The sequence below is a fragment of the Eurosta solidaginis genome, chromosome 1 (assembly GCF_040869045.1).
Source record: "Eurosta solidaginis isolate ZX-2024a chromosome 1, ASM4086904v1, whole genome shotgun sequence".
Taxonomy (NCBI): domain Eukaryota; kingdom Metazoa; phylum Arthropoda; class Insecta; order Diptera; family Tephritidae; genus Eurosta; species Eurosta solidaginis.
The window spans coordinates 96,012,758-96,027,966 of record NC_090319.1 but is presented as its reverse complement, the minus strand read 5'-3'; the positions used below and the strand labels follow the sequence as shown (position 1 = coordinate 96,027,966).

Genomic DNA, 15,209 nt, shown 5'->3' with positions numbered 1-15,209 from the left:
AGAAGAGCTCATAGAAAAGGCAGCGGCATTCTGCACGATTTATGGTATCGATATTTCTACGGATCTAATAGATGAAATCATTCATCTCAAAGCCATCCACTTAGCAAATTTGGGATGTGATTCGCTGCTACCATTTCAACTTCTGAACAACTTTCATGACTTGAAGATGGAAGAATTACTTCCGAACATCTGCATAGCATTAAGAATATTTTGCACACTTCCAGTAAGTGTGGTTGAAGGGGAGCGTTCTTTTAGTATATTGTCTCGCGTGAAAAATTTTTTACGTTCTACTATGAGCCAAAATAGCTTGACAAGCCTTGGAACATTGGCGTTGGAGTCCAGCCTTGCTCGCAGCATTAGTTTTGAATCGGTAATGTTCATATTTGCAGACCAATAAGCATGGAAGGTTTTCCTTGGCTGTTTCAAGCTCTTAAAATGTACATATTTAGAAAAAGTTAATGAAGTAAATCAAACAATGAAATCATTTATGTAAGTGCTCCAGTAAATCTTATTTTATAGTAAATAAAACTGACAATGTGTACTTAAAAATGTATGTATGTTATGTTATTTGTTTTACTGGTTTGAGTTTATTTTTTAGGGGGGCCGTAAACGCGAACTGTCCCAGGGGCCCGGCTCGGCTCTCTGTGGCCCTGAGTGATCCAGATCCCGATACAAATTTAACGTGCAAATGCAATAACACATTGATCTGGTATATTTGTATCGAGTTCATCGAGTGGTTTACCTCGTCGTCATTTTGACCCTCCTCACTGGAAGAGCTAGACTTGCACCTTTCGCTTCGAACAAAGTTATTAGAACTTCCGGATGAAAAGTCTTCCAAATCGCCGCAACTTTCAGCTTTCTCCTCCAACAACTTGCGTTTATCGTCCGAGTTCGTAGTATTGACTAACTCCTGTGTAGAATCAATTGAAAAATAATTTATATGGATCACGAAACGACCCTATTGTGCGAAAACAAGTTTTCGAGAAAGACGCGTTTAAAGTTTTTGTTTAGCTTGACTCTGTGTAGCGGCTGGCCGTTGTGAACGAATTTTGTAATTAAAATTTAATTAACTTCCCGATAAGCTACAAGCTTGAAACTTGGGATATAGTTCAAAACCCGATGACAATGCAATAATAAGAAAAAAACTCCGATGGGTGGCACATGGATCGGAATATTTAAAAAAATTGTATTTTTGGTCCGATTTGGCTTAAAATGCAATTTGTGAAAAAATTAAGGAATATAGAAAAGTGCGGTTTGTTCCATTTGAAAGAGCGTTAAATTTCCTATAAGAATATCTCAAAAAGTGAAGAACGGTATTTTCGCACAACAGGGTCGTTTCATAATTCCGGGTCACATATACCCAAAACTACTGTTTAGGCAGGATGCCTAACTTTTCCGCATCTGATTGCGACCCCCTATTTCACATTTACCCAATAAATCATACATATTATAACGAGAAATCTCGTCTATTTGCTTACTTTCTATTCCACACACCTATTCCCACTGAGATCGACCCGGTGCGCCCACCTCTCCAGGATTAGACGCACACCGGCCGAACAACTACTGGTACTAATATGTACCACTGAAGAAGACTACTGCTACAAATAAATAAACTTTTTATTTTTGGTAATTTTTATATCCTTATACGTTTATGTTATGTTAATTTTGTGAGCTTAAAGGACGTGGTTAAATAAAACACAATGTTTCAAATTGCATTGGTTTTTTAATTTGTCGATATTTCGGCTCAATCTGAAGCCAATCTGAAGTAAACACAAATATATAAAAAGGGGTCATTAATTTTGGATACATGGTCATTGAAATTTACTTTATGCAATTAGGTATACATATAAATGAAACACAGCTCACATATGTGATAATTCTTGATCGACTGATCATACATACATATGTTCGAAAAACAAAAGTAAAATAAACATCAAAATGTATACAATTTAAAGTACCGTAAGTGTAAACAAAAATATGCACAAAACAAATATATCATTCAACATTATGATTTGTTGATCCTAAATATGCTGCTAGCGGAATAATTTCTGTACGCTGCTTTCTTTCATGTGCGCCGTGCGACTTGCATTTTGTGTTGTTGTTGCTAAAGCAATAAATTGCAATATGCATATGTGCATTGGTCACTTATAAAATTAATGCAATTACCATTAGGCGTGTTCATAATGTGGAGCATTTCCATGGTGAAGCGCTTATTATATTGTTTCTCTATGTTACTAGCTGTGTTTTTTTACATCTATAGACGTTGACGCTTGAACTTTATATGGACTGCTAAGCGTCAGACTTTAAATACACCTCTGAAATTGCTGCGCATAAAATTTGTACTACTAAATTTCAATACGCATTATACTCAGATGTAACTGAAATATGTGTCTATGTTTCACCTCAGCACTAATTCTATAGTGTGTATCCACTATTCGTCGCAATCGATTCAGCTATATGGTATACATTATGGCCACCAGAGGTTTGTGTCTCCGATTTTAGGTACACCCTGTTCTGTTGCTAGATGTGTCTCCTAAGATCTAAGCGAGGATAAGCGTTTTTTTAAGCGCAAACGTAAACGTATACGCGTGTAAAAAAAACACGGCTAATATCAGGTCCGGCGAGGTGAAGAAAGCAAAAACACTGGGGAGATAGCTGTTTATTCTAGAAACTAAATCATATATTGGACGGCCAGGTCCTGTAGCCATTATCGTGCATCGTCGGTATAGGATAGGCAGTGGGGATAGTGCACCGCCACAGCGTGGGTCCGGAATATATCTGGGTATTTATGGCGTTAGCGCGGTGGTAGTGCCATGCATTTTGCAGAAGTCATGCTGATTGGTTGCTAAGCGCAGATTCGCAGTGAAATGAGAAGCTGGAAAGATTCCAATGTCTTCGTTACCTGACAAGCGGAGTTATATCGGGCGATAGGATACACCTTCGTTAGTTGATTTTTCAGGATTTAGTAGTGGAATCCTTGTCTCTTTCCATTGTTCGGGAATCACAAAGGAATTCAACGAAAGGTTGAAAACGTGCGAAATTATAGCTGCATTGGATTGATGGCTCGGTGGAAAAGGTTTTCATGACTCCTTCTTACACGAGTTGGTGTGCCGGAAAAGGAAACGCGAGACGGCGGCAAAGGCTGATGCTTGACATTACTTCTATATATGCTACGTAGATTGTAGTGAGGGTTTGGAGCGGCCATGTGAGCTGGAGGCGTCGTTGGTCCAAGGATGACAATTTGTGGAAGGGACGCAACAAGTTAAATGAGGTTACACTGAAATTGCATCCCTTGGTCAGAAAAAAAATCCTAAGTCGCTCCGTTATATAGAACCGGCTGCCGTGGGAAACGTGTACCTTAATGGTGCTTGTTACCGGACCGTACCGCATCTATATCCATCAACATCGATGCATGGAAATCAAGTGTTCAAAAAAAACAAAGCATTTTGTTATGTATTCAGGGTTAGGTTGGAATTTGTTTCAAAGAACAAAAATGGACACTGATGATGGCATAACGCCGATCCCGGTTTGCCTCCAAACTAAATTTGATAAGGGATAACGGAAAATCATTCCAATATACATCAAAATAAAATGGCTTAAAATAAAATGAAAGGAACTAAAATGAAATGAAATGAAATTAAATGAAATGAAATTAAAATAAATTAAGTTAATAATTTTAATAATTGATAGTTTTTAGTTTTGCAACTCTACACAAAGGTGGTGTGGAAAAGCAATAAAATAAAATATAATATAATATCAATAATAAATCAATAATAAAAGCAATTTTTAAACATATCAGCCAAGAACTATGCTACGTAAATATTGTAGTTTCAGAACAAAACCGTCAAAATCATTTAAACTTATATGAAATAGACAAAAAAGGATATCCTGTTATTCATATGAATCAAATGAAAATTTATTTATTTATTTTTATTTATGAAAGCTTAATTAAGTGCAGCGCTAGCGACTAAGGCTTTCGGCTGACAAATGAAAATTAAATATCTTTGGATATGCAAATACATATTTGTTATTATCTGCTTATAGAGTAAATCTAATCCTAAAATTATATTAAGTGGGGAAAACGTGTTATTTTTATACCCAGATGTACTTGTACACAGGGAATTATAACTTTGATTGGACAACGGTTGAGTGAGTGCAAAAACAATGCAAAAAGCAGCTGGCTACGTCAAAAGAGGGATGCGGAGAAGGAGGAAGCTAGGAATTTGGTAAGCAAGTTTAATAAAGTGGGACATCTATCCCGGTTTTACCCTACATATAAATAAAACTTTCTGAGCATATTGTTACAAATATTAGCAACACTAAGAGGTACTGCCATCTCTAACCCCGATGATTTGTATGTTTATTTGTATTATTTTCTTTGTTTTTATTAGCACTCGATTAAAGTTAATAAATTGCATATGAGCAGGTATTACAACAAACGCACACAAAACATATCTAAATGTAAATAAACCTTCCGGGGTTTTGGTGAGATAACTGTTGATGACTTTGTAAAGGCGTTAAAATCTTCCGAATTCTTATCGCAAGTGCCTATGAATAAAAGAGAATTGCTGCATGAGCGTGCGAAAAAAGCGCGTTTGCCAATTGGACCTGATATGTTACCTTTCAGGATTTCGTAAATGTGGTGAGTGTTGAACGAAATCTTTTATAGTTTTAATTTTTTAAAATAAGCTATTTACACCTTAAAGTTTTTTGTGAAAATTTGAATTGCATTAAATTATGAGATGATTAACGCTCTTCGGTACAAAATGCGTTTTAGCAGAGAAAAGCGTTAAATCAGATTAGCCAGTTGATTTGGAAGTAATTAAAAAACTAATATGCGACAATTATGATTAAGTATTATCCTTATTTTCCAAGATTTATAAAGATTGAAGGAATAATCAATGGCTACAAATCTGAAGACTTTTATTTGTTGTCTGCTCTAAATTCGGAGTTGAATCTCGGTAGCCGCTTTGAAGCAGGCTCCCTTCAGACTTTTTTTTTTTAAAAAAAAGCTCTTTTTCAAATTTTTAAAACCGTTCTATCTCAAAATCTTAGAATAATATTGATAAAGGCTATTTATAGTTAAGCTCCATGTGTATTTATGGTAAGATAAGGCATATTCTGATTCGTTGATATGGTACCCGGTCTCTCTAGGCGCAAGAACCAATTATATAATGTACCCTGTTTGCATACTCAAATCATTTGGTTAGATCAATAAACCTACTGATGTCCTTTATTGAGCATTTTGACACGCCCCTAAGTAGGTCAGCACAAAACTGGGTTGTTGGTGTTGTTGTTGTAGCGATTAGGTTACTCCCCGAAGGCTTTGGGGAGTGTTATCGATGTGATGGTCCTTTGTCGGATACAGATCCGATACGCTCCGGTAACACAGCACCATTAAGGTGCTGGCCCGACCATCTCGGGAACGATTTATATGGCCACATTAAACCTTCAGGCCATCCCTCCCTCCCCACCCCCAAGTTCCATGAGGAGCTTGGGGTCGCCAGAGCCTCGTCTGTTAGTGAAACGGGATTCGCCGCTCGAAGGTGAGGTTGACAATTAGGTTGGAGAAGCTATATATTGCGCTACACAACCCCTTGAATCCCATAAAACTGGGTTCGGGACCTCTTGTTCGTTAGGGCTGAGCTCCTCACTACAGCTCTCGCACCTGTCATTGAACCTGTCGTTCTCATTCATTCCGCATGTGAGCTAAACGGCCATTGTACTTTAATAGTGGATGTGATCTTGAATATCTCTTTCCTGGATATATCATGGATAGACATATCTCACCATTGCTTACCTGATTCTCGAACAGCAAATTACAGGCCCTCCCTATACCGGTTGTTTCTGTTTGGAAAATACTAGCTAAGTTTGGAAGACGGATGGATATTGCGAATTTTAGCTGTTCTGAGAAAACACTCTGAACAACACCGCAATTCATTTTGGTCCCGCCTGTGTAGAGTGACGTTCCGTCCTATTTGTAAACTATGTCGGTTGCCCAGCCCGTTCTTGAGGGACACCTCACTTTGAAATTCTTGTAAAACTTATTGCAATCAACATTGTTTCAACGTTAACACATATTATTAACTTTTCGATAACGACTTCAACTTTTCCCGATGCTTGGAAGATAGCAAAAGTTACTTCTATTGCTAAAAAGCCATCGGCTGTTTTGCCAATGGATTTTCGGCCGATAAGCATATTACCCGCTCTTTCTAAAATCTGGGAAAAGTTAGTGGTGGCCCAAATCACCGAATACCTCAATAAGAACAACCTTCTCTCAGAATGCCAGTCCGGTTATAGAGCGAGCCATAGTTGTGCGACGGCTTTACTCAAGGTAACTGAAGACATCCGCCCTGCCTACGATAGGGGTGATTTGACTATGATGTCACTTTTAGATCATTCCATTCTCTTAATGAAATTACGACACTACTTTGGATTCTCCTCTAGCGCTTCAAGATTGCTCGAAAACTATCTTACAAATCTTTGGCAGAAGGTAGTAGTTAAAAGTGGTTGCTCTGAGACGAAGTGCCTGTGCTCGGGGGTGCCTCAGGGATCTATACTTGGACCAATTTTCATTAACGATATTACTCATTGCTGTAAAAGTGTTTCAATACATCTATATGCTGATGATGCACAAATATATTTATCTCGCCCTATTGGCTTATCTGAAGATTTGGTTTGTAGGATGAACGAGGATCTCGGAAGCATCTCTTCGTGGTCGAGTGATAATAATTTAAATCTAAATGCATCTAAAACAAAAGCTATTTGCATTTCGCACTCTCCGCAACTAGTAGAGAATTTGCCATCGGTTATACTACAGGATATTACCATTAAGTATGAGTCGGCCGTTAGTAGTTTAGGGTTCAAACTAAACTGTGTTGATCATATTAACTAGGTTTTATCAACAATTTATTTTGTGTTAAGAAAATTGTGGTACACAGCTGCTTTCATTCCTCCAAATGTCAAATTAATGTTAGTCAGATCACTAATAGTTCCTTTCATTTCGTTGGGAGGGTTAGTGTTTGGTGATATAGACTGCAGGTCTAGAAATAAGCTACAACTTGCATTGAACAATTGTGCAAGATATATCTACTTGAAGCGTAAATTTGACCACATATCAGAGTTTTCGTTTAAAATACTTGATTGCAGTCTTACTACCTTCCTAAACTATCGCAATCTAATTTTCCTGAATAAATTAATTTATAAAAAACAACCAGAATACCTATTCCGAAATTTATGTTTTGCTAGATCTGACAGAACTTGTAGCCTCATCGTTCCACGCCATAAATATCTCTCATCATCAAGGACGTTCTTTGTCAGTACTATCAAAGTATGGAACTCATTACCTAATTTTATTAAAAATGAGCCCAATGCATCGCGCTTTAAATTGGCTTTGTCTGAATCTTTTGATATACGGAAAACACTATTCTAGCTATTTTCTCGAATATACATTGTCTATTTCTGTTATTTCTTTTATATTAATATAAATATTGTTATACTCACATTATTATATTGTACACATATCCAAATATCGATGTACTTTAAGAGACAATAGTCTCACTTGTCCAAATGTGTTAAATAAATTGAATTGAATTTAATTCTAGTATAATCCGAAATAACATAAAGGTCCAAAGCCCTTTTCCCGATTCTTCCCACCTATCTTGCCACTTAACTAACGTTTGAGGTTTCCTCGTTCGCATTTTTCCAGAATCTACTAGCATTGTCCATGAGCTCTCAAACTTCTCAGATATATGCATGTGTTTGCGCATTGACTCTCCGCTGCTCGTATTCGTACATGGTACATATGTGTAGACGCAATTATTTATTCGTTTATGTAGATAATAAAGATTGAATTATTGATGTGAATGTTTGTAGTTTACAGTCTCTCGCGCGCACATAGGCGTATAAGTAAATGCATCTGTGTGTGACATCTCTTGGCTGCCTTATATATGTGTATACATGATTTGATTATTGACGTAAATATCGCTTAGCATGGCCTTAGTGATGGTATAGCTTAGTGATGCTAATATCCGTGACACTGCCCTCCACCTAATGCGGCAGTTACCCACCGACGTGTGCCGTACGTAAGGACGTTTGTCGTACGAAGCACGTTTGACCGAACTCTCAAGCCCGTAGGAATCAATGTGTGCGTCTGTGTACATGTACATAACATATTTGTCTGTGTATTGTTTACAGATAAGCACTGTTGCCATTGACCATTTTGCATGTATGCTTATGGAAACATCAACTTTTTCCAATTTAATTTTTGATATTGTAAAAGGCCGGAATACATACTAAATAAGTATAAATAGATTAAATATTTATAATCAGCACTTTTACATAATTATTTCGAATTATTTCCACAATTTTTCAAACTTTAATTAGGCTTTTTTGCATAAAATTGCAAACGGTCAAAAATTAGCGCACAAAAGTTTACTAGGCAACTCTGTCTAGTGAGAGAGTGATCAGCTGACACGTTCTTACGGAAAAAATCAAAATTGTTTTGATTTCTACGTTCCGGGCTACGTACGTACGGGCGTTGCACGTCGGTGAGTTTTCGTTTACATTGCACACTCATAAGATAGGTCGTGTCAGCTGACACGTTTTTTCTACGTACGTTCGTGGGTAACTGCCGCATAAGTCTGATCGTCCCGATCAGACAAATCTCTCGATCTAAACGCTGCTTATCTCTCCAAATGAACCACTTTCATTTTGGTTCGTGGTTTGGTAGTGGTTTGTATGCGGTACACTACATCGTTGATCCGTTTTACAACTTTGTATGGACCTTCCCAGTTACACTGCAATTTTGGGGACAAACCTTTTTTTCGTTGTGGGTTGTATAGCAGCACCAAATCTCCTTCCTGAAACCCTTCCGAATGAATTGCTTTATCGTACCTCGCTTTCATCTTGTCACTCATAATCTTTGCTCGTTGCCTTACCAGATTGTGTATCTCTCTCAGCTCTTCTTCCAAGACACCAGCATAATGCTACCGACGTGGATGTCCAATATGGTCCACATTCTTTTTGTGTATGTTGCATTAAGGTGGCCAATGATTTGGCCGTTGACAATATTAGGTTTTCCGTGGAGATATCATGGAGATAGTCGTTTATTTAATTACGTAGCTCATGAGTGGGTGGGCAGGGATCTGTAATCAAGGGAGCTTCGATATGTAGACGTTAAACAAAGTGGGGATAGGACAGCACCCTGTGGCACCCTTTTTTAGTTCTTCTGGGCTTATATGTTACGTTCCTGAATTGCACCGATGCCTGTCAACCATACAGATAATTTGCGGTTCACCTTTGAGACTAGGAGGAAGAGGAAATCCTCCCAACTCTTGCAGTAACGTGCCGTGGGTTACTGTATAAAAAGCTTTTGATAAGTGTAGCGCTACGAGTGTTGTTCTGTGGTGGGGTTTTTGATTCAATCCTCAATTTAATTTTCGATACAGATTTCCCATCGAGAGATGATTCAGAAGAGCCAGCAGACAGCATTCACACTTCGATCACGGAGCGGGTAGTTCCGGGCTTGGTGACCGATACCAAGATCGAATGGGCGGTGAAGACGTTCTCCAAGTTTAAATCGCCAGGCCCAGATGATATATTCCCGGACATGCTACAAATTTCCAATAGAGCGGCCGTGGAATGGCTTAAACTAATATTCGATGGGTGCATTAGACTGAATCATGTGTACATAAAGCCCAACGTGGATGAAAAACTGCTCTCCACAAACAACATGCGTACACCGAAGGCAAGTGGGTAGACACTGCACTGCATAGGGTGGTAATAAACATAGATAAAGCCCTGGAATATAAGGAGTATGCTCTGTTTCTAAATGGACCATCATGGATGGTCTTAACTACATTAAAGTACATCCAGTCATAACCACATGGAACGGCTGCATGTTAAATTACAGGAAGATCACCTCACAATGAGGAATGCATGACGCCCCGAAATCAGTGGACAGGGGTACGCCGCAGGGTGGAGTGCTCTGACCTCTGCTGTGGACCCTGATTATCAGCTTACGGCTTACGCAGATGGCGTCGCAAGTGTCGTTAGGGGAAAGTGCCTTCCAACGATTAGCTCTTTGATGAATCGGGCGCTTCGTCATACCTGGGCATGACGGATATGGTCTTGTTTACTAAGAGGTACAAGGTCCCAAATTAGGTCAGGCCAAAGTAGGAGGGCTGACCCTACAGGAGAATCCATGCACAAAATATCTAGGAATCATCCTAGACAGTATGTTGTTGTGGAAGCTCAACGTGAAGGAGAGAGAGAAGAAGGCCTCGCTGGGACATCATGCATGTAAAAGAATGCTGGGGTGTACGTGGGGTTTATCGCCCATCTTTCTCATTTTCTATTTACAGCGACTGGAAGCCCTATCCTATACTATGGAGTTCTTGTTTGGTAGACAGCCACACAAAAAAGAACCTACCTCAAACATTATCGGGGGTATGCAGGTTATCAAAGCTTAGCATTACGGAAGCTCTGAAAACAACCCCAATGGCTGCACTATATGCCATTCTGCACATTCCACCTGTATACCTGGTAGCAAAGAACATACCGTTAGCAACTGCAACGATGCTCAGTGCCTCGGGTCAGCTTAAGTGCAGACCACACGGCCATAGTAGTATAGCGTCATCAATTTCAGGACGAAAAGACTACCTGGCTCCCTATCTGGGGATCTTAAAGCCAACATAGTGGTGGATGGTCGGCGCAAGGGCGCTCAAATGGCGGACGAGGCGATACATGTGTACACAGATGGTTCCAAAGTAGTGCAAGGGAGGGAGTACGGTCTGCGGTATACTGTGCTGATTCGGAAATAAACAGATCGTACAAGCTTCCAAATCAATGTAGCGTTTTTCTAGCGGAAATAACCAAAGCAGTAGAAACACTGGAAGAGAATAGCTTAAACTGCAGCCTTTTTAGCTTTTATATATACATCTACATACATTGGGTCCCAGGGCATATGAGAATAGATGGGAATGAAAAAGCAGATGAGCTAGCTAAAAAGGGCGCATCCCCTGAAGATTGCTCCGTAGACGTCCCAATTAGATTGGCGAGATTAAGAGAAAGCGAGAGGTGCACATGATTCGCCAAGCAGGAAAGATGTGGGTCCTAGCGTGGAGCTGGAAAGTGTCGAAGTTTATGTGGTCTTATAACCTTAGACTAACAAAGTTGATTATATTATTAAAAAGAGAGGACTGTAGACTCATAAGGGTATTCTGCCGGGAAACTGCCTTCCGGCGTCACATGCCTTTAAATTAGGCTTGATCAGTGATAGCAGATGTAGGAAGTGCGGGTTGGAGGAGGAAACAATCGAGCACGTTATGTGCTGGTGCCCTGCGCTTGCCAGGCTAAGACTCCAGCTATTAGGAGTGATACAGCTGTCAGATCTAGAAGCAGCAAGTGGTTTAGGTCCTAGAAACCTCTAGTATTTGCCAAGAGGGCGGAGTTATTTTATAACATAGGTCCTGGTTTTTGATAGGGTTTTTTTTTAGTTTGGTCGTTAAATAAACTTGTGGTATCACCATGGACTCGTTCAGTCCATGTTAGCTCCTCATGGGCCGGCATAACTGCATTCTTCTAATAATAAAAAAAAAATTCATACTTTAGGGAGAATGACAGCTGGCCAGAGCTGCCACCCTGATGAATTACATATTCATCAAAAGTTATCAAAATATCCTAAGAAATTTAATTTAGTTATTCATCAAGTTTTATTTTTCAATCAACATTTCAAAATACAATAAACCGGTGAAATACGACATTTAAAAACTTCGCATATATGTATGTACATATACATTTATCTAAATTATGATTCAATCACAAGAGGTTGGTCGACATACACGTTTTTTGACAATTACAGCCATTTTGCTCCCAAATCGAATTGACACCCGTTAACTGTGTTGTTTCTTTGCGAATTTTCGAAAAATATTGGTAGTAGAAATAGGAAGCAATCAGTTTACAAATACCCGATAAGTTCTTAACTGCATAATTCCTTAGAACATTTATTTTAATTTTATGATGAATTTATTAACTATGCCATGATCTATTAGTGTGGCTGAACATAAGTTTTATGAAAAGTACAGACATCAAGGGATCATGCACTTTTGTAAACCTATGAACATACGAAACCTAAACCAATTCAAAATTCATCGTTCAACGTCAAAACCTCGACTATTAAATCGATTCACGTAAAAATGTCATTAGTAAATAATGGAGATACCATAACGAAATGTACTCATTGGGCATGTTAACTTATTCAGGTAAAAGTCTAGAACAGGAGTCTACTACTAATACACGTCCAAAAATATCGAGATAGGTGACCTCGACAACAATAATCCTAAGGCAGAAAAGAAAAATTGTATTTCTGCCCGGAGATATGTGCAGTTGAAGTTGGCTATTTTCATGTGTTTGTTGTAATGTTTTTATGCACTGAAAAAGATTTTGTGTACAAAGGGATTTTGCACGCATTTAATTTTGATCCGACCTCATTGGTGGACCGGCCAGGGTAATTTTTTATAAGCTCAGCTGAATGCCGTCAACGAAACCCGGGGTAATTTTCGGTTTTTCGTCAATATCTTTTGAACGAGCTAGAATTTTTGTTTCCGCCCTCGAATTATTGTTATCGAGGTCAATACGCGTCTTTTGACACTTCTCTCGATATTTTTGGGCGCGTATTAAAAGTCGACCTTCTGTTCTATTAATTCCGTATGTTGGAACATTCATCTCCATTTAAGAATTTGGAGAATCGGTTTATATTTGGAATATTATGTATATTCGGACCTCGTGAGGTAGTATCAAATGAACATATTCCGAATATTCTAAATTAACCGTTTATCCGGAACGCTTCCATGAATACTTAACGGAAAAGAGCTTTCCGAAATTTCAGAATAAAAAGGTGAATACTCCCTGTGTAGCGGCAGGACCGCACAAAAGCTTAACTCTTCTGTCAAAGTCAAGGTCTGCTAAGTAGCGTATCACCCCATGTCGGCTGCCTGTTCAAAATCATGCTATCTCAAAATATTTTTCAAAAATTTCCCAATTCAGGATTTGTCACAAAACCGCCCTATATTAGAGTTAAATTGAAGAACGCTTCATCTCAGAATGCTTTTCATTAACTCCCTCTTTATGACAAAATGCATTGAACTTATTTATGCACATGTAGAGAGTTTTGGAAACAAATTTTGAGATAGTGCATTTTTGAATAAAATTCTAACGTACGGCATTCTTCAAACAATTTCTGAAAGAATGACCAAACCAACGTAACTTTAACAATTCACGAAATATTTAGTAGAAAATGAATTATTTTTCCAAAACTTTTCGCATTTACAAATTTATTATCACTACTATTATCTACCAAGATACTTGTCTACTACAATTTCACTGAAGGGGATTGAATTATTCCCCATTTTCCTTATTTCGTAAAAGCAACCCGTCCAGAATTTTCAATTTGGGAGTGTCAAAGATCTGTCATCATTGAAGAACAAACCTCTAGTAATTGAATCATGTATCTAAACAAAGAGCCTTTTTATTTAGATTAATAAAAAATGTATGGAAGCAAATAATAAAAATAAACAAACAAGAAAGTAAAAAATAAAACAAATGAAATAAAAGTACACCAAGTTGAATTAAAATAAAATATAAAAAATAAAATAAAACAAAATAGGATTAAATAAAATAAAATTTAATTAAATATTTGAAAGGATCGCTATGGATGTCGCAGGTCAATTTGCTTGTAGCAACCGCGGAAGAAATATTATTGGTGGTTATGGATTATTTCAGGAAATGACCAGAGGTATACCCAATCCCAAATCAAGAAGAGGAAACAGTAGCAGAAGTGGTTACAAACGATTGGGTTGCAAGGTATGGTGTACCAATGGAGTTACATTCTGACCAAGGCAGGAATTTTGAATCAGCTGTGTTCCAAGAAATGTGTAAGGCATTGGGCATTCGAAGACCACGGACAACTGCATTGCATCCTCAGTCCGAACGATTCAATAGAACCTTGGACGAGCACTTAAGGAAAGTAGTGGACGAGTTCCATAAAGAATGGGATATACACATATCCTTATTCTTGATGGTTTACCGATCGGCAGTCGTAATTTTTGGCAATGACCTTCGACTGCCAGCTGACTTGAAGTTTGGGTTAAATGCCGATGCGGAAAGAAATGCCAGAAAATCCACTGGTGTCGTGAAGAAAAAAATGAGAGAATTACACGACCTTGCAAGACAATGAACCAGGATCATGAGTGACAAGGTGAAAGCCAGATATGATAAAAATTAATTCGGAAGGTTTTTTTGGAAGGAGATTTGGTGCTGTTATACAACCCACAACGATCAACGATGTTGTATGCTGGGTTGGAGCTGTTTCGGTCGATATGTATAAAGAAAAAACCAAGAGTTTTTACTTTTCTCTTCTATGCATTTCGACGCATCCGCGTCATCATCAGGAAGTCTATTTTATTTTCGAACAAACAACATGAAAAAACACAAAACGAATCATTATTTTCAATAAACATTACAAATTCAACATTAAGGCGGTAACTCACAATAATTTAATGGGTACAAACGATCAGCGATGTTATTTACCGCATACAAACCATTGGCAAACTACGAAACAAAATGAAAGTGGTTCATTTTGGAAAGGCTGGCAGCGTTTAGATCGGAAAATTTAGGTGGAGGGCAGTGTGGCGAATATTAGCATCACTATGTTAGTTAATCATCACAACAACAAAAACAGCAAGCAGCCACACTTATGTACGAGACAACGAAGAATATTCCATACACATAACCAGAAGCTTGAAGCAGAGAGATTATTTCACATGCATACATATATGTAGCCGGCAGCTAAGAGCACAAGTTGTTACTCACACATACACACGCATATGGCTTGAAGAAAAACATAAACTACAGATATATGTACATTTATATAGCTAAATAACCAAGCATGATATACAACTGTTCTAGAAGGCACGTCTAGACCTTAGCAGATATGGGCGAACGAGGTAACCGAGAGTATAAAAGCAGCGCAAGCTGAAGAATCAGAATCAGTTTTGATTTAAACACGCTATTAGTGAAGTATAATTGTTATTGTGAGATACTACTCCCAAAGTAGTCTAAATGAAGACCATTTTGCAATACTGAATATTGCATTTATTTATTCGGCAGTTCAGCGATTCGAACGTTAGCAGAAGATGCAAAATAATCGG

At 38.2% G+C, this 15,209-nt stretch overlaps 1 protein-coding gene across 2 annotated transcripts in view; it reads left to right on the top strand.

Moving 5' to 3' along the window:
- Positions 1 to 4,420: 4,420 nt before the first annotated feature.
- Positions 4,421 to 15,209, top strand: part of Taf7 (TATA-box binding protein associated factor 7) — a 58,853-nt gene continuing 48,064 nt past the window's right edge. For both annotated transcript variants that reach the window (XM_067759252.1, XM_067759251.1), the window contains exon 1: positions 4,421 to 4,642. The gene's annotated coding sequence lies outside the window, so the exon portion shown is untranslated. The remainder of the gene's footprint in view (positions 4,643 to 15,209) is intronic.